The sequence below is a fragment of the Malania oleifera genome, chromosome 6 (assembly GCF_029873635.1).
Source record: "Malania oleifera isolate guangnan ecotype guangnan chromosome 6, ASM2987363v1, whole genome shotgun sequence".
Taxonomy (NCBI): Eukaryota; Viridiplantae; Streptophyta; class Magnoliopsida; order Santalales; family Ximeniaceae; genus Malania; species Malania oleifera.
Window position 1 is genome coordinate 87,939,113 of NC_080422.1, and position 18,310 is coordinate 87,957,422.

Consider the following 18,310-nt stretch of genomic DNA (forward strand, 5'->3'; position numbering starts at 1 on the left):
ATACTATTTTAATAATTTTAGCTGAAATATTTGTTTTCCATAAAATCAACTAAGAATGGAAAACTCATTAAAATTTTCGAAAAAAAATCATGGAAAATAAAAAGGAGGGATAAAAATATCAAAAAATATGGAACAATTTTTAAAATACCAAAAAAAATAAAAGTTCAAAAATCACAAAAATTTAAAAAAAAAACATAAAAATCTTGAAAAGTAGTGAAGAATCCTAAAAATATATAAATATCTAAGAAAAAAAATTTCTTAACCCGCTAGAACCCATTTTCCATTATTTTTATGCTTTATTATTTCATTTTTGCATTAAATTTGCATGGTAGCTTGCATTTCTATTTCTCGTTTTGCATGTGCATATGCATATGGGTGTGTGAGTCCCTTATGATGGAAAAAAGTGTTAATTTTGGTGTATTCCCAAGAGGAGTGGTGAATTGGGTATTTAAAATATTTCGTCCTAAGTTAAACCATTTCCGCAATATTGTGCAACCTAGGGTTTGTCTATACAATTATAAACTCAATTATTTACAATGAAACATACACGAGCAGTAAATAAAGTGCGGAAATATAAAGAACATACACAGTATGTTATCAAGGTTTGGCGAATACTACCTACATCCCCGCCTTGACTCACCAACACAAGGATTCCACTATGATTCACTTAACGGGTGGAGTGGTACCGTTTGTAATTAGGTCAATTAGCGGGGCTGACCACAACATATACCTTACTAGGATGGTGTACCTAACTTTTCTAATCGGGTCTAAGTCAATCTGAGATTATTCAATAGGGTTAGTCTCCCTCTTCAGACTCATGCCAAGAATACAATAAATGTATAAAAATTTACGTATACAGAAATGCTTCTTATACAAACTAATATGTACCACTAACATCAATCAATGCACATCAATGATATAAGAACAGTAAACTCAGTGATGTGATTTTTGTACAAGCAACACTAAACAAAATATAATCACAAGTATGCTCAAGAGTATATAAACAAGCTATTTCTTTGAAACAAGATATTCAAATTTCAATAATAAATCAGGATTTAAAAAATGTTGCAACAATATTCAAATCAACTCAAAAAATATTTTCTTCAATGAAATACGCTCAAGAGTTGTTTGAAAAATAATATAGCTTATAAAATATTTGCATACCAAAAGTATAGCTAAAGGAATCTTGCAATGCAATGCAAAGATCCTTAAGTTAGTGAGTTTTTCCCAACAATAGATTTATCAAATAAAATATGTGGGATAACTCTTTGCTTAACTCTCAAAAATTAACAAACAATAAAACATAATGTTCAAAGTATTAAACAATATAGAATGGATCTCTAACACTCAAGGCACTTTCACTAAACGGGTTTAATCAAGAAAATCGATTTAGGAGAGTGTATGGGAGTAGTATGAGCAAAATAGGGTTTTGAAAATAGAGAGAATTTTAGCTTAATCTTAATTGCTAATTCATGCTTAATTTTCTCAAATGAATGGATATATATAGAGGAAAGGAAAAAACAAATGTTGGGGGTGATAGTTATGGTGCAACCCCAAAAAGGGGGGTGAATTGGGTATTTAAAAATTTGTTACCTAGGTCTACAAATTTTAACAACAATGTAATTTAGTGTAGGGTCAGTCTATGTAATCATCAAACAAACATACACGTGCAGTAAATGTAAATTGTTGAAATGTAAAGAACACGCACGATATGTTATCGGGGTTCAGCCAACTGTACCTACGTCCCCGCCTTGGCCACACTAGCACAAGGATTACCACTATAATGCTCACTTAAACGAGTGGAGCAGCACCTAATACAACTAGGTCAATTCAAGGGGCTGACCTCAACCGACACGCCTTAATAGGATGACGCACCTAACTTTCCTAACCGAGTCCCAAATATTTTAACCCTGTTTAAAAAATGTTTAACTGCGGTAAAAATCAGGGCGACCCGAGAGGTCTAATCGACCAGAACAATTTCGGTTGACCAGAGTCATATGGTTCGGTCGACCAGGGCATTTTTGAACTGAAGACTCGGTCGACCGAAAGTGGGCGATTTCCCATTTTACCGAGGTTCGATCGACCATGTCTTTTTGAACTGAATGGTTCTAATCAACCAGACAGTTGAGATTTCTCCCGAGGACCCTCGGTCAACCAAGTAGTTGGTGTACAAATTTGGCTCGATCGACCAGATAGTCAATATGTTGACCTTAGGAGGTTTCGGTCGACCAGGAGTTTTGAACTACACTGGTTCGGTTGACCAGGACCTTGTCAACTGCTGACCCAGACCTATCTCAGTCAACTGGGGCAGAACGAACTGCCTTGGTCGGTTGACCGAAAGTGCACAATGTGTGCATTTCGAACCTATTTTGAATCACTCAAATCCTAATCAAGTGCCTAACATACATAGGCAAAACATAACCTTATGTTTAAAATTTAATCAAATTTATAGGCAAAACAAAAACATCCTAATTTACCCGTTCTTACCCACATCATGGTTATGCCTATGCTCTGGTAAAATTATTTCTTAAAATCTATAGAACCTATTGCTCTGATACCAAATGTAACACCCCAACCCCGAAGGGTCTAGGATATTTACTTTTTATTCTTGATTTACAGCGGAAGTAAATAAACTCAATTATTATTAAACCAGAGCGCTAATTATCCATAATACAATCATTTATTTCAAAAGAAGAAAAATTACACAAACATAAATATCTGGCATCATACTAATATTTCTAAACAATCTTTATTTTTCTATCCCCACCCGCATAGTTGCTAAGGCTGATTTCTGACATGCTCTTTAGAGTTATCTGAAATAAAAATATGATTGGAGTGAGACAATGCTCAGTAAGTAAATAAGATTATTATTAGTGTGTGGCCAAAATAAGCTTTTTTAAAAATTTTGTAAAATAACGTTTAATACTACAACTTCAAAACTGCTTCGAGAATAATATAAATTAAAAAAATTTGTACATAAAACTTTTACCTTCAATTACAACAGTAAAATTTTATAATCATATACTATAACTAGTAAATTAAACTTTTAACTTTAATACTGAAAAAAAATATTTAATGATAAACATACATATACTTTTCCTTATACGTTTTTCTTAGATCGTCATTTAAGTACCATAATGATTCTTTCCATGTAAACTTACACTTTTCCTTTAAATCATCAGTAACTTTGTACACGTAATTAAATATGTATAAACATATATTGTAAAAACCACCCTTAGGCCTATTTGCCGTAAGTCATGTTTACCCTCATAACTGGGTTGTGCGGTCCGAAGATTAGACTTAGCTGGCTGGCCGACCAAACTAAATCAACGTACGTAAACTTTAAGTGAGATTTTCCTTATTAAGTCATGGTTCGGAACCAGGTGTGCACTAGGGAGAAATCTACTAACATAAATAACCACTCTGTAAATAGTGTGGGTGCACTCTGATCCGTTTAAATTTTAAACTGCGGTACCGAACATCTGTAACTTTGAACTTTCGTTGCCATAAAGGGGTTTTAAAATCATCTTATTATAATTTATGTAATTTAAAATAATCTCGTGAAAATCTCATCTTTACTTATATTTTCATGAAAAATGTAACGTAAAAATAAACTCATGCCACACAATTTTTGTGTTAAAAATATATATAATTTTTTTTTAATAAAAAGAAATGCTGAAAATTTACCCAAGGAGATTAGAACATTTCTTAATCCAAAAATAAATGCAAGTATATTAAAGATAGAACTGATATAATTAAATATACGCAAAAATAAACTCATGAAAATTTTATGGAACTAACTAACATAATTGAAATTTACTTACAAAATAAACTCGGGTATGAATTTTAAATAAAAAAAAAACTAACATAATCAAATTTTACTTACCTTCTTCTTTTACCTTGTGCTACGAACACAATAACTATCTCTAAGAAATGAGATCGGAAAGAGTGGGTGAGTAAGAACTTACTTAAAAATTCTCCCTCCATCACAAATTCTTTCACTCACTAATCTTTCTCTTCCTTGGAAAAGTTATCGTGAAAAATGAAGGTTGAGAGCTTCCTATTTATAAGAAAATTTTGGTGAAGAAATGAAATTTATAAAAGTGTGGGGAGATGGGTGAAATTATAAGTTTTTAAAAATTAAAGAATGGGCAAGGGATGGGTAAGGTATGAGTTGAGTATGGGATGGAGATGGAGGCCATGTGAAAGTGCTTGCCACCATTCCCATTAAATAAATTTTTAATTAATCACTTACCTAATTAATTAATAAATTAGTTAATTAATTATTTTATTATTTTATTATTTTTCTTAATCATTATTATCATTGTTATTACTTTTAAACTATTTTTAGTTTTTCTTTATTTTATTATTATTTTTTGAACAAAAATTAAATTTAAATTTTGAAAACTCATGTGGGCCCCACATGGTCTTGTGGGTCCCACACAACTTCGAGACCCAAATGGATCCTACGTAATTCCAATAATCCTCATACGATTTTATGAGCCCTATACAGCTTCGAGACTTATGTAAACCTCCACACGGCTTCGAGACTCATGTGGGCCCCGCATAGGATACTTATATTATTATTATTTTATCATATATTTTTACAAATTATGTCAGTCAAAATATTATTTTATGTACTTATTTACGAATATAAACAGTGTTTACTCTATTTTATCCTATGAAATTCCATTTTGACCAAGCTGACCTCTAGGGAGCGACTGAGCCGCAATGGTCTCTGAGCACTCGCTTAGACAAGGTTTTTCTTAAGCATCAAACATGGAATCAAGGATTCTAACAGAGAAACACTTTCATTTTGATACTAACTAAATGACCATTATTATTATTATTATTATTATTATTATTATTATTTATTTTTTTTTGGTTATTACATCCTCCCTTCCTTATAAAAATTTCGTCCTCGAAATTTACAAAAATTTAAATGAGTACCTTGTATAATGTTGTACTTTTATCCGATCCTGTTGTCAAAAAGATGTGGGTATTTCTGGCATATTTCTACTTCTAGTTCCCATGATGCTTCCTCAATGTCATGGTTGTGCCAGAGCACTTTTACCAGTGAAATCTTCTTTGTGCGCAACTCTTGATCTTTCTTGTCTAAAATCTGGATTGGTACTTCTTCATATGATAGAGTGTCACTAACTTCTAACAACTCATAACTTATCACATGAGAAGGGTTTGGAACATACTTCTTTAACATTAAGACATGGAATACATCATGAATTCTCGATAGTGCAGGCGGTAAGGCAATTCTGCAAGCGACTGGACCAATCTTCTCCAATACCTCGAATGGTCCAATATACCTAGGGCTTAGTTTACCCTTCTTCCCAAACCTCATGATTCTTTTCATTGGAGCGACTTTTAAAAATATATTATCCCCCACTTAAAACTCCAACTCACGCCATTGGGTATTCGCATAGCTCCTTTGTTGACTTTGAGCGGTTTTTATTTTGTCCCGAATGAGCTTAATTTTCTCAGAGGTCTGTTGTATAATCTCAGGACCTAAATTCCGTCGTTCGCCAACCTCATCCCAAAATAACGGGGATCGACACTTTCGACCATATAACGCTTCATACGGTGCCATCTCTATGCTGGAATGATAACTGTTGTTATAGGTGAACTCAACTAAAGGTAGATACTGAATCCAACTTCCTTTGAAATCCAGTACACAAGCTCTCAACATATCCTCCAATATCTGAATGGTTCTCTCCGACTGTCCATCAATTTGAGGATGAAATGATGTGCTAAAAGTAAGTCGTGATCCCAAGGCTCTTTACAAACTCTTTCAGAATTGTGATGTGAATCGTGGATCTCGATCTGATACAATAGACACGGGCACGCCATGTAGTCTAACTATCTCTTGAACATATAACTCTGCAAGCTTGGTCATAGAGTAGTTAACTTTGATTGGAATAAAGTGAGCTGTCTTCGTTAGACGATCAACAACCACCCAAATGGCTTTCTGTCCATGGAGTGCTAGAGGTAGCCCAGTTACAAAATCCATGGAGATGTGCTCCCATTTCCATTCAGGAATGTGGAGTGGTTGCAGTGGTCCTGCTGGTCTCTGGTGCTTAGTCTTTACTTGCTAACAAGTAAGACACTGTTCCACAAATTGTGCAATCTCCCTCTTCATGTTATTCCACCAAAAAGACTCTCTCAAATCCCTATATATCTTCCTGCTTCCCGGATGCACTGTATAAATAGATCGATGAGCTTCTTCCAAGATTGTTCTTTTGATATCTTTGTCATTGGGCACACACAATCTAGTTTGGAATCTCAAAACTCCATCGTCAGAGATGTTAAAGTCTCCCTTCAGTCCACTCTGTACCTTACCCATAATCTTCACTAGATCTGCATCTTCCATCTGTGCAGCCTTAATCTTTTCTGGTAAAGTCTGTTGGATTACCAGATTAGCAATGAGAGCTTGATGATTTTCTTCCACTATTTCCACACCAAATCTTTCCAGGTCTATCATAATTTGATGTTGGGTCACCATTGTCGAGACTGACGCATTCATTGACTTTCGACTTAATGCATCTGCTACCACGTTAGGTTTTCCCGGGTGATAGTTGATGGCACAATCATAATCTTTGATTAATTCTAACCATCTTCTTTGTCTCATGTTTAATTCTTTTTGTGTGAAAAAGTATTTGAGACTTTTATGGTCTGTGAAAATCTCATACCTTTCACCATAGAGATAGTGTCTCCAGATCTTTAGTGTGAATACCACAACTGCTAGTTCCAAATTGTGTGTGGGATAATTCTTCTCGTACTCCTTGAGTTGTCGAGAAGCATATGCAATGACCTTCCCCTGTTGCATTAATACACACCCGAGCCCTTTCCGAGATGCATCACTATAGATCACAAAACCATCTTCTCCTGATGGAATTGTTTGCATCGGGGTAGTGATGAGTCGTTGCTTTAATTCTTGAAAGTTTTGTTCACATTCATCAGTCCATTCATACTTCACATTCTTTCTTGTCAATCTTGTCAGAGGACCAGATATTTTAGAAAATCCTTCCACAAATCGACGATAATATCCTGCCAGACCTAAGAAACTCCTGATCTCATGAACATTCTTCGGTCTCGCCCAATCCACTACTGCCTTTATTTTATTTGGGTCCATAGAAATACCATCCTTAGATATCACGTGCCCTAAGAATGCAACTCTTTCTAGCCAGAAGTCACATTTCGTAAGTTTGGCATAGAGTTTCTTTTCTCTTAGTATTTTGAGTACTAGCCTCAAATGGTTCTCATGTTCCTGAGGGCTTTTTGAATAAATCAAAATATCATCAATGAAGACCACCACAAATTGATCTAGATATTCATGAAAAACCCTATTCATAAGGTCCATAAAGGCAGTAGGAGCATTGGTCAGTCCAAATGGCATGACTAAAATTCATAGTGACCATATCTCGTTCGGAATGTAGTCTTTGGAACATCTTCTGATTTGATTTTCACTTGATGGTACCCTGATCAGAGGTCAATTTTAGAGAAGACTTGTGTTCCTTGGAGTTGATCAAACAAGTCATCTATGCGAGGTATTGGGTACTTGTTCTTAATGGTCACTTTATTTATTTCCTGATAATCAATACACAATCTCATCGATCCATCTTTCTTTTTAACGAATAGTACCGGTGCTCCCCATGGTGACACGCTGGGTCTGATGAATCCTTTGTCCAGCAACTCTTGTAATTGTTCCTTCAGTTCTTTCAATTCTATCGGTGTCATTTTATATGGAGCTTTAGATATTGGTGTCGTCCCTAGTAGTAGGTCTATAACAAACTCGATTTCGCGGTTAGGAGGTAGCCCAGGTAAATCCTTAGGGAATACATCCGAGAATTCCCTTACTATTGGGATATCCTCGAGCTTCAATTCTTCCTTTGGTGCCTCCACTACGCATGCTAGGTACCCTTGACATCCATTAAAGAGTAACCTCTTTGCCTGGATAGCCAACAATATTTTTGGTGAAGGGCATACACGAGTTCCATTGAACTTGTATTCTTGCTCTCCAGGAGGTCTAAACACCACCTCCTTATTATAGCAATTTATACTAGCATAACTAGAAGCTAGCCAGTCCATCCCAATTACGTCAAACCCATGCATACTAAATACTACCAAGTTAGCCGGTAGTATTCTTTCCTCAATACAAATTGGGTAGCCTTTAAGTATTTTTTTACATACTACTGAGGTTCCCGTTGGTGTACCCATAGATAACTCAGTTTCTAATGGCTGAGTCTCTACCCCACATATTTTAACATAAGTTGTAGATATAAAGGACTGTGTGGCTCCAAAATCAAATATTACTACTACTTTCTTTGAGAATATGGGAATAATACCTGTCACCACATCACTAGTATTTTCGGCATCTCCTGGAGTGAGGGCATAGACACGTGCCTGAGTGGTGTTCTATTGATTGTTGCTTCGAGGTGCCTTGTTGCCTCCTTTTTGTTGATTTGGGTTGTAGTTGTTTTGTGGGAATTCTCGTTGCATGTGACTAGGTTTACCGCACCGATAACAGACCCCTAATCCGGCTCGACACTCTCCCCCATGTAATTTGTTGCATTTTGGACAAGGGGTGCCTTGTGCATTGTTTGGGTTTCTTGCTATTTGCCCTCGCCCCACATTGCTGCTGTTGTTGTTGTTGTTATTGTTGTTGTTGTTGTTGCTCCTTTTCCAAGGTCCTTGATTTCTACCAGAGTGAAACCTTTGTGGCATGGGCCTCTTTCTCTGCTCAGATATCTCCACACTCCTTTGTAGACTTTCTTCTGCCTTCGTTGCTTTGTTTACCAACTTGGAGAAGTCTTCGAGCTCGAATACTGTTACCATCTCATAAATCCTTGAGTTCAAGCCTTCTTCAAAATTTTGGGCCTTCTTTGATTCATCCGAAACCAAATATGGTGCAAACCGGGATAATTCAATGAATTTTGCTGCATATTGTTGTACGTTCATATTTCCCTGTTTTAAATCCAAAAACTCCCTCGCCTTTGCATCTTTGGTGGCTGTGGGGAAAAATCGTTCAAAGAATACTTCCTTAAAACGCTCCCACGTAAGGACGGTTGTATTTGGTCCTTCCTCCAGGAGTAACTTTTTCGAGTTCCACCAGCGTTTTGCCTCACCAATCATTTTATAAGCAGCATATAGCACCTTCTGTTCGTCCGTACAATGAAGGACTCGTAATATTTCTTCCATTGCTTGCATCCAATCTTCTGCAGCAATTGGATTAGCTTTTCCCTCAAAAGTCGGAGGGCGCATTCGATTGAACTATTGAACCGTACAACCTTCATGGGTTGGTGGATCATTCCGATCCTTGGAGTTCCGCAGAAATTCCTTCATGACTTGTGCCACATCATGCAACACTGTAGTAGCATTGATGTCTTCTCCATTGCAAGTACTCCTATTATTCTCGTTTCCTTTAACACTTACGTTGTTGTTCCTTGGGTCCATTCTGAGGGAAAGGACTAGAGTTATTTTAAAATCATAACCTTATTTTTAAAATTTAATCAAATTTATAGGCAAAACAAAAACATCCTAATTTACCCGTTCTTACCCACATCATGGTTATGCCTATGCTCTGGTAAAATTATTTCTTAAAGTCTACAGAATCTATAACCTATTGCTCTGATACCAAATGTAACACCCCAACCCCGAAGGGTCTAGGATATTTACTTTTTACTCTTGATTTACAGCGGAAGTAAATAAACTCAATTATTATTAAACCAGAGCGCTAATTATCCACATTACAATCATTTATTTCAAAAGAAGAAAAATTACACAAACATAAATATCTGGCATCATACTAATATTTGTAAACAATCTTTATTTTTCTATCCCCACCCACATAGTTGCTAAGCCTGATTTCCGACATGCTCTTCAGAGTTATCTGAAATAAAAATATGATTGGAGTGAGACAACGCTCAGTAAGTAAATAAGATTATTATTAGTGTGTGGCCAAAATAAGCTTTTTTAAAAATTTTGTAAAACAATGTTTAATACTACAACTTCAAAACTGCTTCTAGAATAAATATAACTTAAAAAAATTTCTACATAAAACTTTAACCATCAATTACAACAGTAAAATCTTATAATCATATACTATAACTATTAAATTAAACTTTTAACTTTAACACTGAAAAAAAATATTTAATGATAAACATACATATACTTTTCCTTATACGTTTTCCTTAGATCGTCATTTAAGTACCAGAATGATCCTTTCCATGTAAACTTACACTTTTCCTTTAAATCATCAGTAACTTTGTACACGTAATTAAATATGTATAAACATATATTGTAAAAACCACCCTTAGGCCTATTTGCCGTAAGTCATGTTTACCCTCATAACTGGGTTGTGCAGTCCAAAGACTGGACTTAGTTGGCTGACCGACCAAATTAAATTAACGTGCGTAAACTTTAAGTGAGATTTTCTTTATTAAGTCATGGTTCGGAACCAGGTGTGCACTAGGGAGAAATCTACTAACATAAATAACCACTCTGTAAATAGTGTGGGTGCACTCTGATCCGTTTAAACTTTAAACAACGGTACCGAACATCTGTAACTTTGAACTTTCGTTGCCATAAAGGGTTTTAAAATCATCTTATTATAATTTATGTAATTTAAAATAATCTCGTGAAAATCTCATCTTTACTTATATTTTCATGAAAATGCAACGTAAAAATAAACTCATGCCACACAATTTTTGTGTTAAAAATATATATAATTTTTTTTAAATAAAAAGAAATGCTGAAAATTTACCCGAGGAGATTAGAACATTTCTTAACCCAAAAATAAATGCAAGTATATTAAAGATAGAACTGATATAATTAAATATATGTAAAAATAAACTCATGAAAATTTTATGGAACTAACTAACATAATTGAAATTTACTTACAAAATAAACTTGGGTATGAATTTTAAATAAAAAAAAAAACTAACAAAATCAAATTTTACTTACATTCTTCTTTTACCTTGTGCTACAAACACAATAACTATCTCTAAGAAATGAGATCGGAAAGAGTGGGTGAGTGAGAACTTACTTAAAAATTCTCCCTCCATCACAAATTCTTTCACTCACTAATCTTTCTTTTCCTTGGAAAAATTATTGTGAAAAATGAAGGGTGAGAGTTTCCTATTTATAGGAAAATTTTGGTAAAGAAATGAAATTTATAAAAGTGTGGGGAGATGGGTGAAATTATAATTTTTAAAAATTAAAGAATAGACAAGAGATGGGCAAAGTATGAGTTGAGTATGGGATGAGGATGGAGGCCATGTGGGAATGCTTGCCACCATTCCCATTAAATAAATTTTTAATTAATCACTTACCTAATTAATTAATCAATTAGTTAATTAATTATTTTATTATTTTATTATTTTTCTTAATCATTATTATTATCATTGTTATTACTTTTAAACTATTTTTAGTATTTCTTTATTTTATTTTTTATTTTTGAACAAAAATTAAATTTAAATTTTGAAAACTCATGTGGAGCCCCACATGGTCTTGTGGGCCCCACACAACTTCGAGACCCAAATGGATCCTACATAACTCCAATAATCCTCATACGATTTTATGAACCCTACACAGCTTCGAGACTCATGTAAACCTCCACACGGCTTCGAGACTCATGTGGGCCTCACACAATCTTGTGGGCCCCGCATAGAATACTTATATTATTATTATTTTATCATATATTTCTGCAAATTATGTCAGTCAAAATATTATTTTATGTACTTATTTATGTATATAAATAGTGTCTACTCTGTTTTATCCTATGAAATTCCATTTTGACTAGGCCGATCTCCAAGGAGCGACTGAGCCGCAATGGTCTCCAAGCACTCGCTTAGACAAGGTCTTTCTTAGACATCAAACATGAAATCAAGGATCCTAACAGAGAAACACTTTCATTTTGATACTAACTAAATGACCATTATTATTATTATTATTATTTATTTATTTATTTATTTTTTTGGGTTATTACACACTCCTTCATAACTCATTTTTTAGCTAATGTTTAGATTGAAAATCCTCTCAAAATATGTTTGAGTTTTATTCTTTTATACTCTCTTATCATATTGAAAATTTTTTAAGAGAGCATTCATTTGGGCAAATATTTCTCGTTTAAAAAATTATATACTCTCATTCATTTTTTTCTTTTTAAAATCATTCTTGAAAGTAAGGTTATATTTTCTACCACATATTTTGTCTTGATAAATATTTTTGGGAGAAAACTTTCTATAGCTTGTGAGTTTGTTTGCATCTTCATTGCAAGATTGATAAGCTCATCTTGTTCTTTAGTGCAAAATTTATTTTATGCTAAATCTCAATATCTCCTACACTTATATTGCGTAAATCATTTTCCTTGGAGAAATATTGAGTATCATTCAAGAAGGCTTTGAGCACATATCTATTGATATATTCATTGCTTGGAAAGCTTCTTAAATTGATCTTTGCCTAGTCCTAGGTTCTCCTGCACTTTTATTGAAAAATATTTTTGGAGAAATATTTGTTTGGGTATAAATCTTTGAAGAGCTTAGTATATATACACTTTATTCAAAGATTTCAAAAATTTTTTTTAAGTGAAAAATACACATACTCCCTTAAGCTTAAATTTATATCTTGTGTGAGTGCATTGTAGTTCAATTTGTACATCCATGCTTATTTAAGAAGCATTTTGTTTGTACGAAAAATATTTCATATCTTTGTATTCCAGGCATGGCCTGAAGAGGGAGGCTCGCCCTGTAAAGAGTCCCGGTTTGGCTCGAACTCGGTTTGGTGAGCTAGGATTTACACCATCCTATAAAATGTGCATAGTTTGGCTCAGCCTGGTAATTGAGCTGAGGTGTCTCCGTCTCGTAAGGAGAATTGGTTATGGCTCAGCCCCATAATTGAACTGGAGAGTCTTCGCCTTGTAAAGAGAGTTGTAAGTGGCGTCACTCCGCTTGGTTAAAGTGAGCACTTAGTAAATCCTTGAGCTGCTGGCTTAACGCAGGGATGTAGGCAGGATTGGCCGAACCCCAATAACAAATTTATTGTTACACTTTCTCTTTCCTTGCACTATTTAATTTCTGCACTTGTATGCTAATATTTAACTTCTTGTGAATGTCATATATGTTCTTAAATATTTGCATATTTATTTATTCAAGAAAATTGGTAACTTCATAGAAAGATACTAGGTTGCAAACTACTGTATGTAATTTGAATTTAACCAAATGAATATTTTTTAATATCCAATTCACCCCCCTCTTGGAAATACACCATTCCTTTCAATTGGTATCAGAGTCTTGTTGCAAAAAGTTTAACCGCTTATGCTAAAGATCGCAATGGCTTAATTCGGTGTATTCCTAATCAGTGAGGGACAATCTCTTACCAAGGCTCCATCATTTTGTTGTGTCAATTACACTACCTAGAAGTTAAGGATGAGCATATTTATAAAATTTATGGACTGGAGGGTCTGGCAAGTTATTGTTAAAGAAAGTTGTATGTCTGTGAATGAAAACGATATAAATTTGATGCATGCAAACTCAAATGCCATGGATGTTATACTGTGCTTTAAGTTCTAATATTTTTCATGAGATCATGACATGTAAATGTGTGAGAAAAATTTGGGATGAGCTAGAAAAGAAATATGGAGAGACCAAAGAGAAGGAGACCACTCTTCCAAACGCTCCAAGATCAAATGATCAGGAGGAGGTAATTCATGGGCTAGTAATATCGATCGACGAAGAGGTATATGATTCTCATCCTACCTCAATTAATGATTCTAATGACAAATATTGTCATATATCTTGCATTCAATCATCTGATAGCTCATGTGATGTGTCTGTTAGTAACGCATGCACTAATCCATATGATAATGTTTGTATTAAATCCTGTAGTGAATCATGTGCATCTAATATTGAAAGTAAAACATCATATGGGAAACCACGAAAGAAATTCATCAATGTTCAAAAGTTTCTAGTTAGGATGTCTAAACAAAAAACATCTCTAAGAAATGTGAATAAAAGGTGGGCAACACAATTAGAAAATCTAAGAGAATATTATGCCACCTTAGAAAAGAAAAAGATTGTGAAAGTTTTGAAAATCATTTTATTACAAAGAAAAACTGAAAATTACTCTGAAATGATTATCAAATCCATGAGTGAAAAAGATAACTTCGATAAACCCTTTAGAGTTAAAAAGAAAAACATTTTCAAAAGGGGTTCATATTAAGCTTATCAAACCTATAGTCATGCCTCGTTGAGTAAAAATGGAACAACTAAGAAAATTCTTTCACATGCACATAAAAGCTGCTTATATTACAAAATGAAAGGGAACGTCTAGTTTAAACATCTATTTAAAAGTGCCAGAGGCTTGGATAAAAGGATTATATGGGTGATCATGAAGGCAAACCCCTTAGGACAAAAGGCAGATCTGAGCCCAATTAGAATTACATAATTATTTAAATTCTTCCTTAGATCTTAGGATTAGGTCTAGGGGTAGTGATAACTAAAAGGTTTGGGAAGTGGTGTGTGTTTAAAATGAAAAATCTTAGTATACGTATTCATTACATTTTATTATACTAAAAATCTTAGAGAAAATCAAGCCAATATATATTTATATTTAAGTAATTTATTCAATCTTGTCATTTAACAAATATATCATCATGATTGGTTAAATATGAAAAATTGGCTATTGCATGCCAACTTTGAACTAAAAAGGAATAAGCTTTCACACATGTCATAACATTGTTCAAAGCAAAGGTTAAGGGCTTATCTGGCTAAAATTCTAAGAACATTTTGTCTCTGAGATGGTTAACGAAAATCTCAGAGAATATCTCAGAAGCATGCTTGAGTTAAAATCCACTTCCAAATGGACGAAGCATCATTGCTTGGAAAATAATTCTTAATGCTTATCTCTCACTTTATGTAAATCTTGAAGTTAAGCGTACTATGTCGATTGCACAGAATTTGGCTTTAGAGAATCAATCTCTTGTTATATCTCATTTATCCCTATGCTCATCTTTAAACATAAGAGCATTGGCAAAATATTAGTCATCACTCTAGGCTTAAGCACTAATGAACATAAATGTCTTTTCTACTAGTGCTAACTAATAGACATCCTTCATAATCAAAATTAGAAGCAACCACTAAGGGATTCAAATTTTATTGCTAAATAAAAACATTCCATTTGAGCTTTACATGTAAAAACTCTCGAATTTTGGTCCACCTTCTCTTCCGTAGGAATTCATTACCAAATCACAATCATATCTGGTAAAGATCCTATCTATTCCTTGGCTTGTATCCTTACCCTAAGTTATGATCATATTTCAAGGATACTTTCCATTCTCCAAAGAGTTTTCTTAAAAAAAAAAAAAAAAAAAAAGACAACGTATACACCATAATGCTCTTCGCCAAAATGAGTTAGGACATACTCTCTAGCTTGCTGACCGGTGCAAATTGCAAGTGCACAGTATCGTAGTTTTATAATATAATGATGTGTAGAGTATCGTCCTCAGGGATTGATGTCTTAATTTTACCAAGTACCGAAATTTTACTAACCTTGATTTTATTTAGAAAAATTAATAATTTTAGACTGCGAAATTTAAACAAAGCTACTTTAAATAAACTATTCAGAAGAATTTAAAACTGGATACCGCGTGTCAAATTGATGATGGTGAAAACTTCTAGGAAACCGATTTCACCTAGTTCCTCACTATGCTTTACTCATTTAGCTAATTTAACTTCGTTTTCTCTGTTTGTTAGCAAATCACCAATTTTTCCAAAAGCCTCTTTCGATAGTCAATCGGAACCTATTCTTGTTTATTATTTAACATAAGAGTATGCAAATTAATAACGCAAGAACGCAGTAAGACCCTCGATTTTTAATGCTTCGTCGGTTCATATAAGTCTTTCGATCTCTATATTTACCTACGCTGAATTATCCAAGATCTATCCTATAATCCCCCCTTTCGGTAGCAAATCACAAGACTAAAATCATTTAATTAATGGCCAGTTAATTAAAAGCATTAGGCACAGAATAACTCAAACAAACATTAATGAAAACTATTTCAGATTAGCATCAAAGAGCAAGCATAGTTCAAAACTGGCTACATCGTTTTCCTAGAATTCAAAAATTTAGTTCATTCCGAAAATTAAATCCAACATAACAGATTTCACCATATTTTCTTCAATTTGGAGCGTACGGAAAAGATCAACACTCGCCGCACCGCCGTCGCGCGTCACGAACACCCCGAACACCGCCGTTGTTCACCGCCTTTTGATTATGAAAAGATAGTATTTTCACGTGCTTCCAACTCTCCCTTGCTGGCTATGTGTGTATCTTCGCAGCACCCCCCAAAAGAAAGCCGCAAGAAAACTCCCCCAAGAAAAATCCTTTTTTTTTTATATGGTGCGGCCTCTCTCACTCTAGCCCCCCAGCGCACGCTGCTCTCTCCCCCTCTCTTCTTGCACACGGCACTCTCCCAAGGAAACCCTCCCTTGTTGACTTTTCCATCCTTTCCTTTTATCCTTTCTTTCTTTGCTTTTCTTTCCTTTCTTTTTTTCTTTCCATTCTTTTGTCTTTCCTTTGTATGTACCCAGAGCACACTGCCCTTATGAGATGACCCGGCTGCATGGCTGGGTCACATCTCATTTTTTGATTTTTTGATTTTCTTTTTTTTTTTCAAAGGTACATGAACTGCCCTCCTATTTCAAGCCCACTTTCGACCCTCTTATAGCTTGTAACTCTCAAAGCTTAAAACATAAAAGATGTAGAGCTCTTTTTCATATTTTCCCAAAATTTTGAATCATCTCAATCGGAGCTTGTATGAGAAAGTTACGCCAAGATTACGAAGAATTGTCGAAAAAATCCATAAAACGGCGTATGCTAACTTCACGTCTGATTTCGGCCTTGATGCTGCCAGTATTTTGCAAAACACAAAACACAAAAATTGTAGATTGTTTTCTTATCTTTCTATGGCATCTTGAATCATCTGAATCAAAGGTTAGATGAGAGAGTTACGCACAGATTGCAAAGTACTGTCGGTTTTTTTTAGCTTCCAACAGTTGCTCTACAATAAAAAACACCAAAATTTCATACATTACTCAATAAAACCCAAATTTTATAAATAGAACACAATGTTAGAATATTGAGAGTAATTAGGCATTTAAATACAAAATATCATTTGCAGTGCATGAATTAAAGCACCTAATTACGCAATTTAAGCGCGTAATCACTTGCTTATCCTGTATATTGTTCTGCTTCACTGAATACTCTTCTGAATTTATTAGTGCATTAACTTTTAAGAGTATTTATTCACACTTCCTTCATAACTTCTTAGATAAAAATCAAATCATTTAGATCTTTATCTTCTTAAAATAAGTTAAATGGCTAAAATGATTGCTGTAGGTTTCAATCTATATGAAAATGCAAATGTCTAGAGAAACCTATGCATGAGCAGTTAAAATTAAAAGTCATTTGAATTTGAGCCTCTCACGTATTGAGATTCACAAGAAAAGAGGCTACATAGGCTTAGTACATCTACAGAGGTATTCATTGTGACTTTTTGGTCCTCTAAGCCTAGGCACTTAAAGCCAAGTTTAAATCATTGAAAACTTAAAGCACTTGGCTAAGAATTAAAAGATAAAGACATAAAATGGTGATGAGCAACAGTGCACAACTTAGGGGGAGCATATATCTCTCATGGCCATATAAATTAAAATGCTCTCATAATCTTATATCTTTTATGCCTATATGCCTTTATGAGAACTGCATTGCAAAATTACTATCCGTAATGTACTCAACGATTAAATCTCTTTAATGGATGGTTTATATTTTGTATGAACTGTTATTCGAGCTACCTGCTTGCATGCTTAATCTGGAACGCCAACTGCATGACTGATGTAGTATTGTGAAATTCATGCTGGTAGTTGATTTTAGGAGTGCATGCTAATTGAACTGAATGCCACCTGCATGGTTGATGCAATGACTTGTGAATTGCATGTTGTAGAAACTCCTAGGTTATCTGGTGCATGTGTTTTTGATATACAGGTTTGGGAAAATGTTCCATTTACAAACGACATGCTGCCAAAATTTCGTTTGATTTTTTCCAAAATATTTAAGGTCCATAAACCATGTGCTAAGATTATTTTGATAAAATGCATGCTAAAATATTTTTAAAAGGATGAGTGAATGTTAAATGAAAATCTAATCTTCATCCTAAATTGATAATGCATGCATAAGAACATATATAGGGGAGCTGAGTTCCATCCCTAGAGAAAGAGCATAAAAGACTCATGTGCATTATGTCTTG